Source organism: Drosophila sulfurigaster, chromosome X (genome assembly GCF_023558435.1).
Source record: "Drosophila sulfurigaster albostrigata strain 15112-1811.04 chromosome X, ASM2355843v2, whole genome shotgun sequence".
NCBI classification, from domain to species: domain Eukaryota; kingdom Metazoa; phylum Arthropoda; class Insecta; order Diptera; family Drosophilidae; genus Drosophila; species Drosophila sulfurigaster.
In genome coordinates, this window is record NC_084885.1 from 3,240,873 (window position 1) to 3,257,051 (window position 16,179).

Sequence of the window (16,179 nt, forward strand, 5' to 3'; positions counted from 1 at the left end):
TGTGATGCTCAAACTAATTATGTAATTGCAATAATGCCAATTTTAAAATGGGCAATAAATATACTTTTTATACTAGCTTGAAAAATACTAAGAGCAGGGTTGTATTTTCACACAAAAAGCAGAATTGTATTTTGGTACTCAATAGTACTAAATGCAAATATGTAATTATCTATTTGCATTTTTTAATATTCTTCAAACTTAATTATTCGTTGCTTTTAAAATAGTTTTCGTTGCAACTGCACTTATTGCATTGACAGAAATACACTTTTAATACCAGCTTTAAACACAGGGTTGTATTTCGACACACAAAAACAGAGTTGAACGTCACACACGCACTTTTTTGTTTTTGTTTTTGAGAGGTGTGATAATTAATAATTAGTGTACGTTTTTAAAACGCTCTAAAATGAACAGCTTTGCCCAGTTTCTTTGATATCCTTATTAACTCTGTTGCATGTGTTTCTATGTTCAGTACTTGATTTGACTTTGACTCAGTTATGTTGCAAAACGTTTTAAATATTGTCAAATCGCCTGTAACCAATGTGCTACTAATAACAAATGCAGACAGAAGGAAGAAGGAGGCGACTAAAATGGAGCCACATCAAATGCCAAATACGAAAATGAAAAGGATTTCGAATGTAAAAAGGACTGGTCCCAAGAATGGGACAGGAAAAGTTCTCCGATCGCCGGACAATGTAGACGGAAGCAGGCGGGAATGGGAGTGTGAGTTGAGGGAGAAGTGGGAAGCGGATGACGGGACAGAGCTCCATATGTACGCAAGGAAATCGGGCATAAACATTCACTTAGACAGCATAAAAAGAAATGAGCAAATGGCACAACACGAAATACCAAACATTTCAATTGCAAAACGAACAACGAATTTGTCAGTGTTCGTTGTTGTTGTTTTGTCGAAATCGAAGTCGTAGTCAAAGTTGTTGTTGTTGCTCTCGCATTGCTACCACATATTTTTGCAATCTTTTCTATTTTTGTTTGGTTGCTGCTTTCTTTTTGATTTGTTTTGTTTGCCAAATTCGACGCACAAGTTGCCAGCTTCGATAAGCAGCCCGAGACAACAGACAACAACGGTCATAGAAGAGGGCGGAAAGAGAGATGTAAACATGGCCAACAAATTGAAGCTGAAGCTGAAGCTGTAGCTAAAGCTGTGGCCGAGGGGGGCGGCGGGGTTGCGAAACTGTTCCGGCCAGCGAGATTTAGCCATGCTGATTAAAATTGAATGATGGCCAGAACGACAGCGACAACGAGTGACATAGAAATTGCTATACAGTTGAGCTAACGGAATAGAGCGTGAAGAGAGAGTGAGTGAGAGAGGGGAGTGAGGGGACAGCGAAAGAAGAAGAAGGAGAAGCTCGATCCGCTAACTCGGAACTAGTAGACGAAAGCGGCACAAGGACAGACCGGCGATTGGTATTGCGTTTGGCTTGTGCTCATGGTCGTCATGCCCTTCAACAATTACACACACACACACACATGTGTGTACATGCAAGCAGCACAAAAAAAGAAGAGGGAAAAGAAACAAGTCAAAGTAGAAGAAGAAGCAGAAGGAAACCTTAACCCACTGATGGCGCCCGGAACGAAGCCAAAGCCGGAGACATAACATAATAAATTTGCGAGACGAGACCCCGCAACGCATTTGGCACAGTGGGGCAAGTGGGGCCAAATGTGCTGTGAATTATTCAGTGCAATTTGGTGCAGTTTTTCAATATATAAATTTGATTATGAAAAAGAGACAAGCCTTTAACCCTTTCGAGAACAAATTAAATTTGTATTAAAAATAATTTGAGTATATTTAAAACTCTAATTTTATAAGACAAAATGATAATATTAAAATAGGCACACCAGAACAGTTGACTAAACCAAAAAATTTATAAAATGACAAAAATTCAAAAATATCGACTCGTATTTTTTGACTATCGTGTTTAAAAAGATCGATTTTTTTATGCAGGATTGTTCCAAAGTTACCTACTTAATAAATGTATTATTAAAGTTGAATATTGTTGTGCTTATAAAAGAAATTACCAATTCATAACAAAAAGAAAATAGAAACATCGCATAAATAAAACAAAATGTTCAAAATCAATTCTGGATTTGATTGCTGTGCAAATTAATAGGAGATTTCTCAAAAGACAATTGCTATAGATAAATATAAGTAAAACAATATTTACAAAATATATTTAAATATAAGTTTCGCATTATTTGGAGTGAATTCGAATAAGTGATTAATTTAATCAAGAAACTATAGATTTGAATAAAAGATTTGCGTGCTTTGGAACCAAGGTGCAAGCTGGCAGGGCGCCAAGCGCAAAAACGGAATGGGAATTTGGTTGAGCCAGGGAGAACGCTAGACGATGCTTGCCATGGAATGGTGGCAGAGGCGGAGGCGGGGGAAAGCGGACAATGGAAGTAGAGTAATAATACGAGGGTGGCTCAACTGTGGCTCAACGGTGCTCTTGGTGGTTGCTGCTGCTTCTGTTGCTGTTGCTGCTGCTGTTGGCGTGACATTGTCAGCCTTGGACTATAACTGCGCCCTGTCCTGGGGGTTGTGTCTGCAAATCACCCACCATTTGCTTAACTGACGTTCGTTCTTGTTGTTGTTGCTGTTGTGGTTTTCGAAACTGCGTCGTCTGCGGGCACAAGAAAAACTGTAGTAAATAATTCTTTAAAGATTTAGAGACACTTGGAGAACAGATGCGTTGCCAGCAATTGCAAATTTTTATGAGATATACGCCCAAGACACATCGAGCAGAGCAAGAGTCTCAAGAGGGGTGGTGACTCGATGTCGATGTCGATGCCGTTGCCGAAGCAGAAGCAGAAGCCGAAGCGTGCTTGATGCTGCTTTTTAGCTATTTTTGTCAGCGAGCATCGCTCTCATTCGCTCCTTCGCTCGCTTGCTCGCGTTTGCCATAAGCAGAGGCCACATATCAAGATTAATTTTTTCCCGAGATAATAAATTCAATGCAGATTAAATGGCAGACCATTAAATTATCGACTCGAAGCTGCGGGACGCTGAGGAGCAAGGAATTAAGCTCATCTGCACGCAGAGTGTGCGTGTGCCTGTGCGCGTGTGTGTGTGTGTGTGTGTGTTGATGTGATCGGTTGAGTATTGAGATAGCACGCTGTAATTACGTTTATACGAGTATATTAAGGCTTTAGCACCAAACTTAACCAACTGAAATAATCGCAATAAAGCTTTAGCCATCTTATACGAAATTAAGCTAACTGCATAAAAAGCTTCATCTACTTGAAAAGCTGTTTATTGTGACGGAACAGTGTAAACCGTTTCTTAAAAGCATTATGAATATAAGATTTACAATATTTTAATTTGATTGCAAATACTTCGTCAGCTTTTAGAGCTTCACGTATTTTTTATAAATTAGAAATTAGTTTAACAATATTTAAATGTTTATTCAACAGAGAGCTTTTAAACTGATTGCATAAAAAGCTTCTTCAACTTGAAAAGTGACTTGTGACTGCATAGTTTGTTAAGATTAGAAACCGTTTCTTAGATAAAGAATCATCAAAACGGTGGGTTAAATTTGATTACCAATGAAATGTTTGGAATACTCCGTTAGCTTTTACAATTTCAAATGGATTCGCTGAAATGTATTTTTAATCAATACTGTGGGTCAAAACGTGGCAGGAATTAGTGAAATGATAATAAAAAGATGGGTTTGAAGGGTATTTCATATTCCAACTTTAAGCAAAGATTATCTAATTAAACTAGTGCAATCTAGTACGAACCTGAATCGAGGTTCAGCGCTGCAGGTAGCGCGTTTTTTTTTGTTGTTCTTTGTTGAGCTTGTCGGAGCGCAGTTCCATTGAAATCGAAGCAAATTGAACTGTTGAAGTCGCAGCAGCGAAACACGGCAAACAAAAGGCAGACACATCAATTAATGTGCGTGGGGAGAGCGACGGGGAACATGATTGCATAGTTTTAGGCGTTGTGCGCTGTCTTCCTCTCTCACTCGCTCTCTTTGTCGTCGCTGGCAAACTGAGAGAAAAAAAAGATGCCTAAGAATGTTGCAGAGCACAGAGCAGAACAGTTAAATGCATGCGACGCGTTGGCAGCAACAATGCAAGAGACAATAACGAAAGCGACAAGCCACCACCACAGCAATAGCAACAGCAATAGCAACAGCAATAGCAACAGCAACAGCAAGGACAACAACATATAGCAGCCACGCCCCGCACCGCACCACATCACCCGCAGCACTCAGTCGCTATCTGGCACATCAATCAGGCTGTGCAAAAGCATCTCAAAGTCAATTTTTTGGCAAACAAACAAAACGATTGACGAGATATCGAGGACACCGCGAGCGACAGAGACAACAAAGTGTGCACAAAAAGAGAGAGGGGGAAGGGGAAGGGGAAGGGAGAGCGCCACAATCAGTGGCGCAGCTAGAGTCGGCCTCAGTTAACGTTACAGCCGCAGCTGCCGCAGTCAACGGCGCTTAATCAACGCTTGATGGGCGAAACAGCGAAAAACACAGCAACAACAACAACAACAACAAAGAAATACCAAAAAACCAACAGCAACCAAAAAAAAAGTAGATAACGAACAGAGACAGAGAAATCTGTCAAATGGTCGACTGATTGGAAAACCGCGTGCGAAACGCGCGCAAATCGCGCCCGCTTTTAATGAGACGAGATTTGTAGAAAATGCAACACGACAATGCCACATACACAAGTGTGTGTGTGTGTGTGTGTGTGTGTGTGTGTGTGGTAGACTGAGGAAAGCCGCGTTGACCGCACAATCAGTTTCCGTTTCCGGTGCAGCCGCCATTTTGTTGTTGCTGCTGCTGCTTGGGCTAATAAAACAAGCAACACCTTTATTTTGCCTTCTTTTTTGGCCAGCGCGTTGTGTTTGTCAAGGAGACGGTGGGGAGGGGAAAGTAGCTCGTTGCGGTTGTTGGACTTTTAGTTTGGCAACGCAACGCAACGCAACACGACGTGTGCTTCATTAACTGTACAAGTAAAACAGCAGCAGCAACAGCAGCTGGTTGCAATCAACAACTTTCAGATACTCCGCGAAAGCAGAGACTTCTCTTTTCTTTTTTTTTTTGCTATGTCGTTTACAACGAAGAAATAGAAATGGGGCAAGATATTGTTGAATGCTGTAAATATGTCTAAGCATATTTCCTGTGTAGTATACGGTTATTAATGACCCTAAAGAGAGGAAGCTGATCGTGGCACAAATGTGTGTATTTTGTCTTCTTTTATAATGATATCTTTGATACACCAAGAGCCTACTTTTTTTTGTTATCAATATTGATTCTTTGCCGCTGTTATGTAAAGGCCCTCTTTCTAATAAAAGATGTACGGTATTATTCTTGAAATAATAAGTATATGTACTACATTCACAATATACCAATATACCAGATCAATCAAACAATTCTTAAAGTATATCAAATTAATATACTGAATGCTATATGTATAATTGATAAATCGATATACTACTACATTCATGCCAGATTATTAAATTATACCGGATTCTTCATATATACCAAAAGAATATACCGAAGAATATGTATTCGATATACTACTACATTCAGAATATACCATAGTCAATCAAAGCAGTTATTTTTGAGTCATTTTAGTTTTTTACTATGCATAGGAGAGAAATAACAATATAGATAATAAAGTAAACTGTTAGCTATACATTTAACTACAGATTCATTTAATAAATCGCAACTTTATTGGATAGTGAAGCAATACAAGCAAACAAAAGCAATTACAACACATTATAGGACAAATTTAGCTCATATTCTGAAGATATATTTAACTTGAGCAATATTGTAATATATTAATTATATTTTGCGCTTTTTCGAGCATTCCGAGCTGCTACAGACTTTACAGGGTATAAAGCGAGTTACCACTTTGTTTGATGTTATTGCTGCTGTTGTTGTTGTTGTTGTTGCCGCTTCACACCTATATTTGTGCAACGGCTTTTGTTTGACCTGCCAGAAAGAGGCAGAGATAGATACAGAGAGAGAGAGAGAGAGGCGGAGCGGCCTTCTCTCTGTCTGCAGTGCGTTGCTTGCGCTTCGTTTTCGCCGTGCAGCATAAACAACGGCAGACACAAACAAGCAACAACAACCGCACTGCTGACCAACTCTGTATGTATGAGTGTGTGTGTGTTTGTTTGCATATTTACTTGGGCTTGGCACAGCGCGCATTGCCATGCAGACAACCAAAGCCGAGAGAACAGAGAACAGAGCAGAAAAGTCTCCTCCACTTCCACTTCCACCTCCTTCATCTTCTCCTCTTCGTTCAGCAACAGTCTCAAGCAATTCTGAACTGCTTCGTTGGCAAACTGTGGGGCAACAGCAACAGCAATGGCAATGGAAATGGAAAATAGCAATGGCGTCAATTTATGGCCTGTCAGAAATTGTGCACCAGTCGAATTGCGCGAAAAGCGCCTTCAAAACGCTTTAATGGCGATGCGCCCAAAAAAGTATGCTACGAAATGTGCGCACTAAAGTAGGCAACACTTTTTTTTTCTTTTTTATATTTTTTTTGGTTTCGCTGTGTGCTCAACGAAATGCAGTTGGCCAAAGTGAAAGCCAATATGTGAAGAGGTAGCAAATAAAGCGAGAGTGAGGCCAGTGTGGAGTGGGAATTAAAAGAAAAGAGATAAACAGACATAGAGAGAGAGTGGGAGAGAGTATGTGAGTGTCTTTTAATTACACTATTGTTATGAATAATTTGAATTAAATTCACATGGTTTAAATAGAAGACAACTTGGTTTCAATCTTCACGGATGGGAGAGAGAGAGAGAGCGAGAGGGGAAGAGAGTGAGGGAGAGTGTGTACAAGAATTTATCTTTTAATTATTCTGTTGTTACGAATAACTTGAATTCAATTAAATAGAAGACAAATTAGATTAAATTTTTATAGATGAATTCATCATTGGCAGTAATAGGTTTTGTGGGATTATAATACGCATTTCTTATCTTAGATATTAGAATACTATTTGCATTAACAGATTCTTCACTTAATAAAGAACAAGTTGTCATTTTAAAGCGAACACATTTTATGTTTTTTTTTTCGAGCATCAAGTGAGCCAGATTTCAAATATTTAGTGCTTGCTGTGCGCTTTGATTAAAGCATAGTTCAGTTCCCTTCAGCTCCCAATTGATGTCCCAGCTTGCTCCTCTTTCCCCTTGCTGGAGAGATGGTTAAAGGTTCAATGACGCATTTTGACGGCTTTTGACTTTTGGTCGCTGTCGCTGCTGTTGTCATTTTTATATTTATATTGACGCTTTTGATATATCCATCTATAGGTGCGAGTGTGTATTAGTGTGCTGTGTGTGTGTGTGTGTGTGTGTATATGCTGCTGTCTGCTGTCGTTGATTGTCTGGTTGCCTATCAGAGCGTCTGTCTGTCCGTCTATCCGTCTGTCCATCTGTCTGTCTGTCTGGGCAACCGTTGTGCTGCACAATGACCGACGAGGCAATTGCGAAGGCCTCAGCTGCGTCTCATTCAACCATTCACGCATTCATTCCCTCACTCATTCACTCATTCACTCACTCAGTCAGTCAGTCAATCATGCAGCCATTCAATTTATCGTTGACTTAACTTTTTGATGGTTACAAAATGAAATTTATGAAAGCCAAACAGCGCGCAGCTTGCACGACCTGCAAATACCCTAACTCCACTCAGCTGCCAACTCAGCAAACTTTACTTTAGCTTTTCGTTTTGTTGTGTGGTTATATATATTATCTGTGTGTTCCTTTTTTTTCGGGGGTCTGTCTCCCAATTCATTGCCATTCATACGCTTACATGCATCCATCAGTAGCCAGTTGCCAGTTGCCAGGAGGAGCTTCGTCTCCATCTCCATCTCCAACTCCAGTTTCAGTTTCATTTTCAGTTGCTGGTCTGTTGTCTGTTTTCGGTTTTCTGTTCTCTGTTCTCTGGTCTGGGCGCTGGCAGCGTGTTATCTTTGTGGTCGCATCTATAATGGGTTTTGTCACGTCGCAGACGCGTCTGCCAGCCGATTTGCTACCCCCACCTCCCCCTCTGTGTGTTTGTGTGTGTGTGTGTGTGTGTGTGTGTGTGTGTTACCTGCCCTGTAGCCATCAGGCTGTCCATTCTGTGCGCCTGTTTGCTGAGGCATGAAAAACGCACGTCGACATCAATAAACTTAAAACAAAAAGCAGTTTGCCCAACCATCCGGTGGACCAACATGTGTGTGCCTCTCCCTCTCCTTCTCTCTCCCTCACACACACACTGACATTGTCTCGGTATCTGGCGCATTTGTATTTCATTTGGCTGGCTGTTTAAGCCGCTTTTGGGGAGTTCTCTCTTGTCCGTCCGCTTAATAACTTTGGCGCCAAATGTCAAATGCGCTGCCCCCTCAAAATAACAACAACTGAAAGGACTAATAACAGCTCCTCACATCTGTGTGTGTGTGTGTGTGTATTTGGGTGTTTGTGTGTTGTGGCAAGTGTATCAAATTGGCAGCCCGTTACGGTGTTGACTCTTCACAAATTTCCAGCATAATTGTTAAAGCTCGCAATGCGGTCAAGTGGCGAAGCGTTGGCAAGACACAAGTGGCAAGTGGCAAGTGGCAAGTGGGTCGCAGGCTGTTGGCTTGGCTTGGCTGGCTGGCTGGCTGGCTGGCTGGCCAGACACCCAATAAAATTATATTGTACATGCATGCAACAATAAATAAATTAGAACAAGGTGCCACACGAGGCAGCTGCTGTTGCTGCTGCACAGCTGAAAATTGAGATCGCCAGAGAAATGCGGCTAACACATTTTGTTTTAGCCTTTTAATAATGGACTGGACCACAGAGCAGACAATGGCCAAGAGATTTGTTGCCCCCGCCTCGCCTCGTCTCGCCTCTCTTCCCCTCTTCCGGCGTGGGTTGAACTAACCCTGCCTCGTTGTCTGCGTTGCCAGTCAGATGCAATTTATTGATAATACTTATGTATGCGGCTTCAGGGCCATGGCAGCAACAGCAACAGCAACAACTTCACATGCGACCTTTAAGCCGCTCCTTTACACAGGAGCGAAGAGCGACAAATGCAACAAAACATTTGCCAATTTGTTGCGACAAAATTTTGGCAACATTTTGCTGACCATCGAAGGCAAAGCAGATGGGGCAACATCGATAGTTGACTACTACTGCACGAAGAAGGCTACAAAGAGCGAGAGAGAGAGCTGGGAATTAGAGAAAGATAGAGAAGAGAATTAAGAGAAGACCTTGTGGACACAGATATTAGCGCATTAGTTGCAGTACTACAATATACCATATGTAGAAATCTGTGCTGAAAGAGCCAAATTAAACTGAAGGCATTGCAAACTGAAAAAAGTGTGAAAGAAAACGATTTGAGTGAAATTAAAATGTGACTTAAAGCATTTCATGTGCCAAATGCACTTCTTAAGGGAAAAATGTGTGATACGAATGTTCATTTAGTATTAAAATACCAAAAGTGAAAGAGAAGAAAGAAATATGTAGATTATGAATAATTTATACTGTACTAAAATACTAAAAATGTGTTTTTGAATCTCCTTTATTAAGTATAAAAATACCAAGAATTGTAGTTAAAAAAATTAAAGTGTTTTTAAAGATTCTTTACTTAGTGTTAAAAATACCAAAAATTATAGAGAAGAAAGAATTCTTAGTTAAAATATGGTTTATTTGGTATTAAAATATCATAAATAGATAGAGATAGTTTAAAGATTGTTCATTTGGTATGAAAATACAAAAAATTAAAGGGAAAAATTAAAATTGTGTATAAAGCTAATTTATTTATTACAAAAATTATAGAGAAGAGAGATATGTTAGTTTAAAAATTCTTTATTTAAAATTAAAATACCAAAGAAATATAGAGAAGCAAACAATTTTAGTTTAATAATACTTTATTTAGTACAAAAATACCAAAAATGATAGAGAAAGAAGTAAATTTGTGTTTATTTTCTATTAAATTACAAAAAAATTATATAGAAACAAGAAATGTTAGATTAAATATAGTTTATTTATACCAGAAATGATGGAGAATAATGAAATTTTAGTTAAAATGAAAGCACAAAAATTATAGAAAAGAAAAAATTGTTAGATTAAAGATGTTTTTTATTTGAATAACCAAATGATAGAGATGATAACAGATATGAAAATAGATCTATCAAATATGCCAGATAAGTCTGAGATCGATCTCAGTTTTAAGCTGGTAATGCGACTTCTCAAAGGTGTCGAAAATGCAAAATTCTTGTCAACTTGCCATTTAAAAATGCAATTAAAGTTTAAGTATGCACTTACCATATGGACGAATCACTCAAATTAATGAAATGTTTCTCTTTCTCTGCAGGAATACAATACAAAGACTGCCTCATGCCATGCCATCCACTACTATCAACCGCATCAGCATCCACATACGCATTCGCATTCACATTCGCATCAGCATCAGCATCAACATCAGCAGCATCAGCATCAGCGTTATCGGCAACCACACAAGTACCACAACAGCAACATCATCAGCAATAGCAACAGCAACAACAGCATCACAAGCAGCAGCAGCAGCAACAACAGCGGCAAAAGCAATTTCAGCCACAAACAGGCGAAGCAGCAAAAGCAACGCTTTGGTCACACTGGCCACCACAGTCGCCACTATAAGTATGATGCCATCGAGGAGTGCTGCCGTCCGATCTTTCACGAGCATTATGGTTCGTTTGCGGACATGTTGTGAGTGCGAATCGAGCGATGGAAGCGGAACGCAAGGTACCTACCACAGACTAACTACAAAGTGTTATACACCCAAGACGATAACGATAACGATACCGATAGCGATGAATGCGAATGCGAATGCGATACCGATACCGATTGAAAACGATAGATGGAGAAATATGGATACTTAGGTAGTTCACTGCAGCTCGGCATTTAAGAATCAAGTAGTAAATTTTATGAATATTAAACGATAAACGATTTGAGTATTGAATATAAAATATCGATATATATGTATGTAGATATATACTTATATCGATAATAATACCATATATATCTGTATGTATGTGTGTGTAATCTTTCGCAAAATGTGCACAGAACATGTTGAGTATATATATTCAAAATATATGTATTAACCATTGATATCTGGCAGATCGCTATATGGCACGCTATACGTCTATATGCTATATATTTATTCATGTACATAAACAATTGATAACCATACCCCATATATTTATACATACATATACATAACTAATAACTAATGTGAAATGCGTTTTTTTTTTTTGATGTGTTGGAGACTTGAGCTGAGAATTGGAATGGAAGTCGAGAGAATTGTTATGTATATCTAAATATATATAAATATATTTTTTTTTTTTTTGTGAACTAGATCTAAAAAGTAGATTCGATACATGCAAAAATACGAACGAAATGAACGAGAAATATATATATTATAAAATATGGAAATCATATTATCTTACACATTAATATATATGGGATATATATATATCGATAATCTTAAAAGTATATATATATGAAATATAAAAACATATAAACATTTTTTTTTTTAATTTATAAACTAGCAATGCTTGTACATAGAGATAAACGATGAAATATATTGATGGCAAACATTTTAATAATAAAAATAAATACATATATATATATATTATAAATGTTTTTTTTTTATTATAAATATTATTATTACTATTACGATAATTACTTGGTTAAGCTTAAGCTCTGAGTGTTAAATAAAAATGTAAATAAACTGGGCATGTTAACAATTTAATTGACGTGCAGCCAACAGCAAAAAAAAAAACAAAAACAAAAGGAATTATAAAACGATAACAAAACAACTACAAAGAGAAGAGAGAAGAGAATAGAAGAGAAGCAAAGCGAAAACGAAAGCGGAAGCGGAAGAAAAGTAAAAGCGAACTATTTGTGTTTGTTCAAAGCCTGTCAACTTTAAGTAAAGCGCAAATAATAATAATGATAATGATAGAAATGAAATGAAATCAAGTTTAGTAACATAATAAAGCAAAAAGCGAAAAAAATACGAACAAAATAAATATATATTCACACACTTACACACATAGTTGGCGAGTTGTTCACTTACTTATTGAAAAATGTGTCTTAAAAAAATATATATGTGTAGATGTAAAGCTACAGTTAAACATACATATGATGGATATACAAACAAACAAAAACAAAAACAAACAAATACAATATACATTAATAGAGAGCATTGTAAAGTTGTCATTATTATTGTTCCCTTCTGTCTCGTTCTGTCCTGTCCTGTCCTGTCCTGTCCTGTCCTGTCCTGTCCAGTTCAGTCCTGTCTAGCCATCTTATCGTGTCCCAATCCCCCTTTCATGTGGTGCAACTAACTGAAACTACGATTAAGAATTACAGCAAAGATAAACTATAAAGAAAAAACACACTCACTCGATGGCAAAATAAATATACAATATAAACAGATCGATAAAGAGCAAAATGGCTGAAGACGCATGTGAAAGTCAAATTGGAAATGAAAATGAAAATGAAAATGAAATTTAACCGAAAATCGCAAACAGGAAATGGAAAATTTAAAATGGAAATGGAAATGGAAAATTCGCTACACATTCAGCAAATTCGCCAAATCAAACAAAAACGAAAAAAAAAACAACTTAAAAACGAAAAATAAAAAATAAGAAAACAAAGTCAACGCCAATTTCATTGCAAATCGCATATTAAAACAAAACAAAATATGAAACTAATAAAATGGCAAGCAGAAAATATAAATAAGGAAATTTTAAAAATGAATTTGTAGCAGATATAAAGAAAGCAAGCAAAACAAAACAAAATACACTCAAAAGAGAATTCCGAAAGCAAAAAGCCGAACGTTGAGCCACAGCAGAGAGAAAGAGAGAGATGGAGATGGAGATAGCGATAGAAAGAGATGCATAGATAGAGAGATGACCGCTCAGCGAGGCAATATTATCGCAAAGAAAGCATTGCATACTTTTGGGCATTCGCACAGAAACACAGACCAACACACCAACACACACACAAACACACACGCACACACAAATGTATATCAAATTTAAATTTTAAATTCTCAAACTGTGCAGTGTTTTAAATGTCTAACATAAGCGTAAAGCATAAAAACAAAAAAACACAAAAAATATATAAATAAAAAAAGAAGAGAAAATCGAAAATGAAATGCATAAAATATTGGATTTAAATAAATAATAATGAAGAGAATACGAAGAAAGAGAGACACACAGCATAACTAAAACCACATTAAGCACAAGTGCAACACCCCCCGCCCCCCCACACACACACACACGCACACACAAACACGAACATAAGTGAAATGATTTATGAAACTGTTTGCGTTCATTGATTAACTAGTTTCTTCCATTTGTCGTCGCTATACATAATAATGATTAGTTGTATTTTAATTTTTTTCTTTTTGTATGCATTGCTATTTAAGTTAACTAGATTTGTTCAGTTTTGTCTTATACTTAAAGAAAGAAAAAAACACAAAAAAAAGCTTAAAATGTGATATTTTATAAAACAAGAAAAACTATGAACCACAACAAGAAGCAGAAGAGGGAAAGCAAGAGGGAGCGAGAGAGTGAGAGAGAGAGAGAGAGAGAGCGAGTGCAACTAAAAAGGGCCGCCCGAAATCAGTTAAGAAACCGAAACCGAATAAAACCGTCTGAGAATCAAACACAAAATAACAAAACAGTAGAACGAGAGCAAAAGCAAGTTATGGATAAAGTAGACACACATATACCCCACACACACACACACACACACGCAACACATACGAAACAAAAAAAACAAAATGAATGAGAAACGTTTGCAAATCGAAACGAAACGTTTTGCACATTATTGTCATTAAATTATGATTATTATTGTATAATTTAAGCAAAAACCCAACTGTAAGTAACGTTATGCATATATTAATTATTAAAGAAAAACAAACACAACAAATGGAAACTCGTTTTAAAACTATAATTAATTTAATGACAAATTTAACACAAAAACAAAAAACAAAAAAGAATGAATAAAACAAAACGAAAGTCGCAGAAAACTTAATAAAGATTTAAAATGCATAACAAAAATGTTTTAATTCAACAACTTATTTTTAATTTATAGATTCTCCCCAGCTAATTTTGTGCAATTTTTCGAATTGCTCAAAATACATTTTGATATGTTAAGCAATCTATGTTATCGAACCAATTGCTGTTAAGTTAGCAGCAGTTTGGTGTGTGAAGCTCTCGAACACAATCCACACCATCCACGTGGAACAAGCTGCGACATGTTGCAAGTCGAACACGTTTGATTGCATACTTATTACAGGTGGCCGTCGTATGCTGCATACTTTCGGGCGGCATTTTGCATGCCACTCGTTTTGTTTTGAAAATTCTTGCAAGTTTGAACTATATTAAAGCCTGTCTTGAGGCATACATCAATTGACATCTTTTCACAATTGAATTGTGATGTTTGTTAATAACAATTGCATTGAAACGATAATTCTGTGTTTGGTTAGGACATCAAATTATTTAGGACAATGCACTAGAAAGAATTTGCTTAAAAGGCTTCGCATCAATTTTTAATTTATAGGTGCCTATTTGTATGTGGCAATGCAAAAATTATGGAAGAGATAAAAGAGAAGTCAGCATTTCCGCTGAATATTCAATTCAATTGTCTACCTGGATAATTATTGTTGTTGTTTAAGGGAAAAAAGTGACAAGAAAAAAGTTAAAATGCCAGGCAAACATAAATCAGCAGCAAGCAATAATTCAGCAAGTTACTTGCTGAACGAATAGCGCCATCTTTTGTTCATTCATACAGCCTCAAAGTATGCTACAAATTTGTTTAAACACATTTCTCTGATCTCGGAATTTGAAATTTTAAAGTATGTACATATAAAAATTTAAATCAGTTAACATAGCAAAATATTTATTTTGTATTATATTTTATGAACTGACTGAATTTCTGTTTTGTTTTTGTACTTTATTGCTGTACTTAATCAAATCTAAAAAAATTGTAATTCTGCTGGCTTCTTGAGTTATGCTTGCTTGGAATTATATTTCAAAAAATGATTTGACGTGAATCGTCTGATACACGTGACGGTTTAGCCTGGTAAACAGATGAAATACCAGGCGAACATAAATTAGCTTTAAGTAATATTACAGCAAATTACTTGCTTAATGAATAGCGCCATCTATCGTTTGATCCGAAAATTACGAATTTCATTGGCACAGTCCTAATGTATGTTAAATTTTTTAATATTTTTGCTTTGATCTCCGAATTTGAAATTTAAAATTGGAAAGCAACTTTCAGAAAATTAAATCCTTTAGTATTGTGAAATATTTATTTAATTGCTTGCTGCTGAGTTATGTTCGCCTGGTATTTCAAATAATGATTTGGCACTTTTCAAGTGGCGGAAGTGGCAGGTGACATAGCAGGCGAACATAAATGAGTAACAAGCAGAAAGACAGCTTTAATTCTGAAAATATGGACATATAATCCATAGTGGAAGAACCATTGTCGACTTAGGGATCAGAGTTATTCGCATTGGACTTTTCAGCAGCTTGGCCAGCTGGAAAATCCGCTCGACAAGTGCAGACGTGATTGGGACTGAGAAGGAGACCGGGATTATTCGAACTTCAAGCATTGAGTCATTCACATTTTGAAGTAGACAGTCGCATTATGCAACAGCTTGTCTACTTTGCCACTTGCTCAACTCGCTGAAGCATCTATTATTTGTTCTCTCCTCTGCTTGCTACTTGCTACTTGCTACTTTTTGATGCCACTTCTATTCATTTCGTTATTATTATTATTATTACCGCTTTGGCAGGCGCTTTTTAAGTCATTTCATTCATTATCTAGTTTTTCGGTCGAAAGTAAAGCAGTGGGAATTTCTGTTGGATTTTAAAGCATTTTTTGGCTTGCTCGTGTTTGGAGTGAGTTTTGGGAAAGTTGTAGAGAGAAAGGGAGAGAGGAAGAGAGAGAGAGAGAGAGATTGAGGACGGCAACGGAGTCGTTGTTGTTTGTATCTGTAAAGCAATTAATAATAATTGGCCCTAAAAACCCCTTTTCACTCTATGTCAAATGCGTGCATGTGTGTATGGGTGTGTGTGTGTGTGTGTGTGTGTGTGTGTACGAGTGTGCAGCAATAACAACAACAAGTAAAGCAAAGCAAAGCAAAGCACAGCTCTGGGTCA

The 16,179-nt window shown here is 37.1% G+C and overlaps 1 protein-coding gene and 1 pseudogene across 1 annotated transcript in view; both read left to right on the forward strand.

Moving 5' to 3' along the window:
- The window catches only part of LOC133847092 (hornerin), a 109,468-nt gene extending 97,680 nt beyond the window's left edge, over positions 1–11,788 (forward strand). The window contains exon 6 of the mRNA XM_062281881.1: positions 10,329–11,788. The gene's annotated coding sequence lies outside the window, so the exon portion shown is untranslated. The remainder of the gene's footprint in view (positions 1–10,328) is intronic.
- LOC133847696 (putative cyclin-dependent serine/threonine-protein kinase DDB_G0272797/DDB_G0274007) lies at positions 10,119–12,623 on the forward strand (annotated as a pseudogene).
- The last annotated feature ends 3,556 nt before the right edge of the window (positions 12,624–16,179 follow it).